The sequence below is a fragment of the Carlito syrichta genome, unplaced genomic scaffold (genome assembly GCF_000164805.1).
Source record: "Carlito syrichta isolate Samal-C Ts95f unplaced genomic scaffold, Tarsius_syrichta-2.0.1 Scaffold287588, whole genome shotgun sequence".
NCBI lineage: Eukaryota > Metazoa > Chordata > Mammalia > Primates > Tarsiidae > Carlito > Carlito syrichta.
In genome coordinates, this window is record NW_007231684.1 from 486,376 (window position 1) to 494,280 (window position 7,905).

Consider the following 7,905-nt stretch of genomic DNA (forward strand, 5'->3'; position numbering starts at 1 on the left):
GTTACATGATGGCTGCTGGAGTTCTAGCCCATGACAGCCACATTCCTGGCAGGAAAAAAGGTGGGGAGAGGGGAAGAGGAAGGAAAAAGTGACTCCTGGCAATTGAATAAACTCCCAACAAGAACTTTCCTGGAAGCTGCACCCACTACCTTCACTCACATTTCATTAGCCATCTCCATCTGTGAGGAAGGCTTGGGACACAAAGCCACCTGCAACAGCATTGGTCATTTGTTACTAAAGGAGAAGGGGAGGTTAGATCCTGGACAGGCCACCAACAGGCTCTGTGATACCTGACAACCGGGAGATTTAGATTAGGGCAGAAAGAGCCTGACATTGGAACTCCAGTCACAGAACTTCCTCCAATTAACTCCAGTGCTGAGGTGGAGGGGAGTGATCTCTTCTTACTTAATCTGCTTTTAAAATAGTTAAAGATACTTTAATATTCTGCTCCCTGCAGAAATTTTTTTTGAAACATAAAAAATAGAAAAGAAAATCAAAATCCATCTTAATCCCATCATCCAGAGATTTAAAACGGCTGGTATTTTCTGCATACCTTCTTCTGGGATTTCTTTTTCAGGGTATATTTAGAACATATTTTATATCTAGACCTATATGCTGCCTTTTTCTCTCGTTCTTATTTAATCAGTATTTTCCCAGTGTGAATGACTTTCTGGTTGTCTCTTTTTTAATGACTGCATGACATTCCATCTTGTGGTTGTTCCCTAACTGGGGTAGATAATCCCTCATGGTTAGGCTCTTAGCAGGTTCCCATCTAAATCTTACCCTTATAAGTTATGCTGGGATGGCCAACCCTGCACATACATCTTGATCTCCATCTCTGATTATTCCTTATGATAGATCTATGGTCTTATCAGTTCAAGTAGACATGGGCATTTATAAGGCTTTGGATATATTTTGCCCAATTACCCTCCCTGGGGACCAGCCTGAGTCTCTCTCCCCATTCGGGACCATCTTCAATTGTGTCTCAAAGCCTCCCTCCCACCTCTTCAGCATCTCTGACTCAGGCCTCAGCCTCCCCCCACCACGGTTCCCTCGGGAAAAACAATGAAAAAAGTTTATATCCTGAAATATCTAATCATGTATTTATCTCTAAGTACTTTAAAAAGTCAACATAATTACTCTAGTCCCATTACGTTTAATTTGCAGCAAATTATGCATTGAGCATGAAGTTGGAGGTTTTGCTGGATGGAGTGAGATGGAGCTTGGCTCTTTTCAACGGTGCTGGCAATAGCAGCAGGCCAGTTCAGCCACATCAGGTTCTTCCAGAGGAAGGATCCTTCCCAGGTCAATGCCCAGTGTGGGGACACCCACCCTATGTCCCTGGCCCCAGGCCTGCTCCCCCCACCACAGCACCTCCTGAGTTGCTCCCCAGGGTCCTGGGGCGTGGCCAGCTTGGGGCAGGGCAACCCAAGAGCTAGGAGTTCAGCACCCAGGCACACTTCACCCATGAGGGATGGGGGGGCAGATACACACCCAGTGTCCCCCAGAGGACCAGGGCTAGACCACACAATGCACAGTCCTCAGATGGTCCCTGGGATGGAGCCCACAGTCCCCACTCTGACCCAGAGTGACTTTTTCTTCTTGGCTCCTGCCTGTCCCCTCCTCTCTATGCCTCCTGGGGTCACCTCCCAAGTAAGCCACCCATGTTCCTGGAGGTCCCCACCTTCACACAGTGTGGCTCACTTCAGGGAAGGAGCAGGGTGGGATAGAGGGGAGGACTTGAGAGATGCTGTGGGACAAGTGGACTTGCCTGGACAGCGTAAGAGGTGGGGGAAGTGGTCAACACTGACTCCCAGCTGCCCGGTTTGGGCATTTAAGGGAATGCATTTTCTTGCAGTTTTTTGTTTTCCATCTGGCAAGGATTCTTGCTAATCCCTCTCACAGTCATTTTTTATCAAGACAGAAGAGCAACTTTCTGCCCTGTGTAATCTCTCCCAATGGGAGTGGGCTGGACCTGTGGCTTGCTTCTCCCGCGCAGAATATAGTGAATGGCCATCCCTACCATAACTGGTTCATGAGATGTGTGTTATATTACATGTATAGATACGCATATATCACATAACATGTGCGCATTCACATATATATGTATGTGTATATATGAGAGGGGACCCAAAATAACCAGAATTATCTTTTGGAGGGCTGCCCTTGTAGTACAGGCTTCCTCCACTAGGCAAGTGTTCTGGGAACCCATCAAACCAGTATACCAGCTAGTGTTGTGAGAGGCTGTGTTCAGCGATTTTTTTTGGAGATTCTTTCAACACATTTGCCAATTTTATGATGGGCGATTCACGAGCACACCTGCTCATACTGCACTGAGTGTTCAGCAGGTTTTCACCAAAAATGGCATGACTCTTCCTATTCACCTGATCTTGCCCCAAGCAACTTGTTTTTTGTTTCCCAGATGAAAAAACCCTCAAAGGGAAGCATTTTGCCAATGTGGAAGAGGTGAAACAAAACACTGCAGAAGCACTGAAAGACATCCAAATTGACAAGTTCAAAATTGTTTTGAGCAGTAGGAAAAACATCTTGATAGGTGTATTGCATCAAGCAGAGAGTGCTTTGAAGGTGACTGAAGTTTGAACACGGAAGAATAAATTCACAAAAATTTTTATAAATAAATTCTGCGTTTTGGGGTCCCCCCCCAACGTATCCATCATTCTAGCACACAGGAGAAAGACTCTTGTTGTTGGCTTTGGAGAAACAAGCTACAGTTGCATGAGAGAGCCAGTAAAGAGGGCCACATGACAAGGAACTATGGACAACCATGAAGAGCTGAGAGCAGGCACCGGCAGACAGCCAGCAAGGAAACATGGACCTCGGTCATGCAGATATCAGGGGATGGCTTCTGCCAACAGTCTGAAGGCGCTTGAGGGCAGACTTTCCCCCTTCAGGCCTCTGATGAGACTGCATCCTTCTGATGGTCTAAACAGAGGACCCAGACACCTGCCTCATAGAAACTGTGAGATGATAAATGTGTATTGTTGTAAGCCTCCTAGTTTGCATAATTTGTTTTGCAGCAATAGGAAAACCAATACACCAGGAAAGAGCAGTTCTGATAGAAAGGGAGAGGTGAAAGTCAGATCAGGTGGACTTGGGGGACCCCTATCTCATGCCACACACAACAACTAATTCAAAATGGACCATAGGCCTAAATATAAGAGCTGAAACTATAAAGCTTTTATATGACCTTGGATGAGACAAATATTTCACAAAGATGACACCAAAAGCATTGATTTAGGAAAGAAGATGATAAACTGAGCTTCATCAAAATTTAAAACTTTAGTACTTCAAAAGACGTCATTAAGAAAATGAGAAGATAGCCCACAGACTGAATGTTTGTAAATCGTATATCTCAGACTTGTACCAGACTGAAGAAGGAACTCTTACTATTCAATAATAAGAAACATGTCATCTAATTTAAAATGGGTAAGAGATTTGAAGAGACATCTCACCAAAGAAGATATAGGACAAATTTATATTAAAGAAAACATTGGTCAATGGCTGATAATCATATGAAAAGATGCTCAACATTCTTATTCATTCGGGAAACGCAAGTTAAAACCACAATGAGATACTACTTGGCACCCATTAGAATGACTATAATAAAAAAGACCATGAGTAACAAGTGGAAGCAAGACTGTGAGAATGTGGAGAAACTGAAAACTTCATAGGTTTCTTGTAGAAATGTAAAATGGTGCAGCCACTTTGGAAAACCATTTGGCAGTTTCTTAAAATATTAGACATAAACTTACCACACAGCCCAACAATCTTCCTCCTAACTAGATACTCAAGGGAAATGAAAATATATGTCCACACAAAAACTTATGCATGAAGGTTTATAGCAGCATTATTCACAATAGCCCAAAATTGGAAGCAGCCCAAAAAACCAATGCTGGTGAATGGTTGTACCAAATATGGTCTATCCATACGATGGATAGCTACACAGCCACAAAAGCACTGATACATGATACATCATCGAGGAACCTTCAAAATATTAGGTTAAGAAAAAAGCCAGACACAAAAGACCACATATGACATCATTTCATTTATATGAAATGGTCTGGAAGGCCAATGTATAGAGACAGAGAGTAGATTAGTGATGCCTGGAGCTGGGGGTGGGGACAAGGAGTGATGGAAAATGGGCACAAGCAATCTCTCTGGAGGGACTGAAATATCCTAAAACTGATCATGGTGATGGGTGTCTACTCTGTAAATTTTCTAAAAATCATTAAACTATATATATATATGGTTGGTTTTTTTTTTGAGTTGAGTCTTACTCTGTCACCCAGGCTGGAGTGCAGCTCACAGCCACCGCAGCCTCAACCTGCTGGACTCAGGTGATTCTTCTGCCTCAGCCTTCCAAGTAGCTGGAACTACAGGTGCACACTACCATGCCCAGCTGAAATGTACTCTTAAAATGGGTGAATTTTGGCCAAGTGCGGTAGTTCAGCCTGTAATTCCAGGACATTGAGAGACTGAGGCAAGAGGATTGCCTGAGCCCCGGGGATTCAAGACCAGCCTGAGCAACTTGATGAGACCTCATCTCTACAATAAATCACAAAAACTAGCCGGACATGAAAATGGGTGAATTTTATGGAATCTCTGTGCTGGATTGCTGAACTGATAGGGTGTAAGCCTGGAGTTGAGGGACATCTCCTCCATGCTAGGGAAGAGCCTGTTAGAAAAACTAAGCCCAAAGATGGAGGCCAGATGCTCCTGCAGGCGAGATTAGGAACCCAGATCCAGCCAGGCCTGACCTAGTTTTTCAGTTATGCCAGCCAATAAGTTCCTTTTGTTTGTTTGCTTGTTTGTATCTTAAACCAGTTTGAGTTTCTTCCACTTGTAACCCAAAGATTCCTGACAGATACCATAACTCATGGAGATGATCTCTGAAGCACTGCTTGATATCTGGGCTTTATTTCATCTCATGAAAATCCTGTGTGGCAGGCACAGTGGTCTCCATTTGTCGGGTGAGAAACTGAGGTGACACGGGTAAAGTGACTTCTCGAGGTCACTGGACTAGAAAGTGCAGGGCCACAGTCTGGACCCAACCGTGTCAGAGCCCACAGCCTGCGCTAGGCCCACTGCGCTAGTCCGCCTCTCCCAACGCAGAGTGTGGCCAGAGTGGGTGAATGCCTTGTCACCAGAACTGGCTTGGCTGCCCCCAGGACACCTTCCGGGGTGCCAGGAGTGAACCAGGCATGGCTGCAGGTCTATCTGACCTCACTCCTGTCCCAGGCACTCAACCCCTACCCTCCTCTGAGGGCACATTATTCCTCCTAACTGGTGTCTGAGGCCCTTCATAATTCCCATACCCACTATTCCTCTGCCCTGGGGCCTGAAGCCTGCTCAAAGGTCTGCCCAGTATCACCTGCCAGTCTGGTGGCCAGATTCTCTGCATGGACAGTAGCCCCCTGTCTTGCCCATTCCACTGCCAGTGTCAAGTCTTCTTTGACAGGGCTCTATCCCTGCCCCGGGCTGACCCCTTCCTCTCCTGGTTTTAAGGCTCAGCCACACATAACCTGCTGGGATGGCTCATTTTAAGTGTCAGCTTGGAGGGTGTTTTTGATGAAATTAACATTTAAATCAGTGACTTGGAGTAAGCAGTCTGCCCTCTATAATGTGGTCAGGCCTCATCCAATCAGTTGAAGGTCTAAATAAAACAAAAAGACCAGCTTCCTGGAAAGAGATGGAATTCTCCAGCAAACTTCCTTCAGACTTCACTAGCACCATTGGCTCTCCTGGTCTCCACCTGCCAATCTACACTACAGATTCTGGACTCATTCATCATCATGGAAACCAATTCCTTAGATTCCTCTTTCTATCTGTATATACTCATCTTATTGGTTCTGTGTCTCTGGGGAGCCCTGACTAATATACCTCCCCGGACCAAGAGTCCAAAGTCCTCGGGACTGATGCAGCAGGTGGCTTCCCAAAGCAAGCTCTCCGGGGGCTAAAGACCACATCTTTGCTCAGTCCCTTCCTCATCTCATATCGCTTCTCTTCCTCCCCTCCTTCCAATAAACCACTTCCTCAGAGATCCTCGTCTTGGGCTCTGCTCTGGGAGCCCAGTTTAAGCTAAATGACAGTGGGAGTGGCCCAAGGAAACAGGCCCGAAGATGGTATTGTGGGATGAATCTCCCACAATCTCTGGTGATGGGTCCTGGTCCCTGATGTGAGATAGCAGAGCGATTGTTCAGACACACACCCACAGTGAATGGGAAAAAGGACATGGGGAAAGGGGGTTTGCATTGACTGGTACAAGGTCTCTGGCATGGAGAAGTATGGGGGGAAGCAATTATAAGGACATTGGAATTGGGGGCTGCTGTTAAGTGCCACTGATACGTTGAAGACTGAAAATTATAGACTCAGATCTCTTCATCAGCAATTTGAAGCAAAATGTTGATCAGAGAACCTACTTGGCAGCATCTGAGAAACATCCATCTCCTGCAGCCAGAGGCCAGGCACTGGACCATAGGGTAACAGTGGCAGGGCTTTGAAGAAGGATGAATTCTCTGTTATGCAAGTCTCCTGCACCAAAGTCGGGGCCCTGATAGGTAAGGAGTACTGCTCTGAAACTCAGGGTGGGGTATCTGGGTGGATAGACTTGACAGTTCAGGTCCCCCTCTAGGTCTGCAGGAGTGGCCCCCTCCCTCTTGTTAGAGGATAAAAGCCCCTTTGCAGAAGACTATGCAGAGGCTTAGAATGAGAAGGAGCCTTACAAAACAATACTTACCTGCTTCAGGATCTGCCCTGCCATCCCATTTTGGCGACCAGACTCATAACCAGGCCCAGATCTCATCATAAACCAACTGCCAAAATACTAGGAGTCTCCAAAGAGGAGAGAGATTATGTATAAAGTGCTACAGGACCTGGCTACAGGAACCAGCAGGAACCAGGAAAGTAGGCCGGAAGTGGACTCCGAGGTGTAGAATGAAGGAAGGCAGAATAAGAAGCTGGCTCAAGGGATGCCCTGGTTGGGGGCGGGGGTATCCTGTGACATGGATTGAGCTCTCCAGGAAAGACCTGCAGGAGGATTTACTATGCCACTGGATCAGTTCTTACAATCTTGGAAAATGCCAGGGCCAACATTAAATGAAGTTGCAATGCCAGAATGACTGTGGCCAACTGAAGGAAGCGGTCAGAAGGCTCAGAGCCATGGGCATGCGTCATAGGACCAGGAGACCACCAGTTGGCTGTGTTCCTTGGGGGAAGCCTGGAGCATTCTGGTGACTGGGATACCAGCATCATTGAGAAGCTGAGTGGCGGCTTAGCCCTGTGCACAAGAGCTGGTGTTAGAGACTGTTCTAGAACAGTGTTCCCTGGCAACTGCGAGAATCCTGACGGCAAAAGGCACTTAGCCATCGGAAGCAAGTGGCATAATTATCATAATGACAGCAAGGTCAGCATGGTAGCCTCATTAAATCTAACAACTTCTAAGCTTCAAAAAAACACTGGTAAGACAATGAAAAAGACAAGCCACAGACGAGAGGAAAATATCTGCAAATCATATATCTGAGGAAGGACTTGTTTCCAGAATATACAAAGAACTCTCAAAACTCATTAAAAAGAAAATAACTCAATGTTTTAATGAGCAAAAGACTCAAACAAGGATGACAAATAAGTACATGAAAAGGCACTCAACACCTTTGGCAGTTAGGAGAGTGCAAGTGAGAACCACAACGCACTACTACCACACACCTGCTAGAATGATAGAAAGTCAAGGAGACAGGCACTGCCAGATGGTGGGAGGTGCAGACCACGCAGGTCCCACACGCTGCAGAGGGAAATGCGACACGGCTCAAGCCCTTCACAAAACAGTTTGGCTGTTTTGTAAAAAGTTATGCATGCAACCCACCATAGGACTCGCCATTCCACAACTAG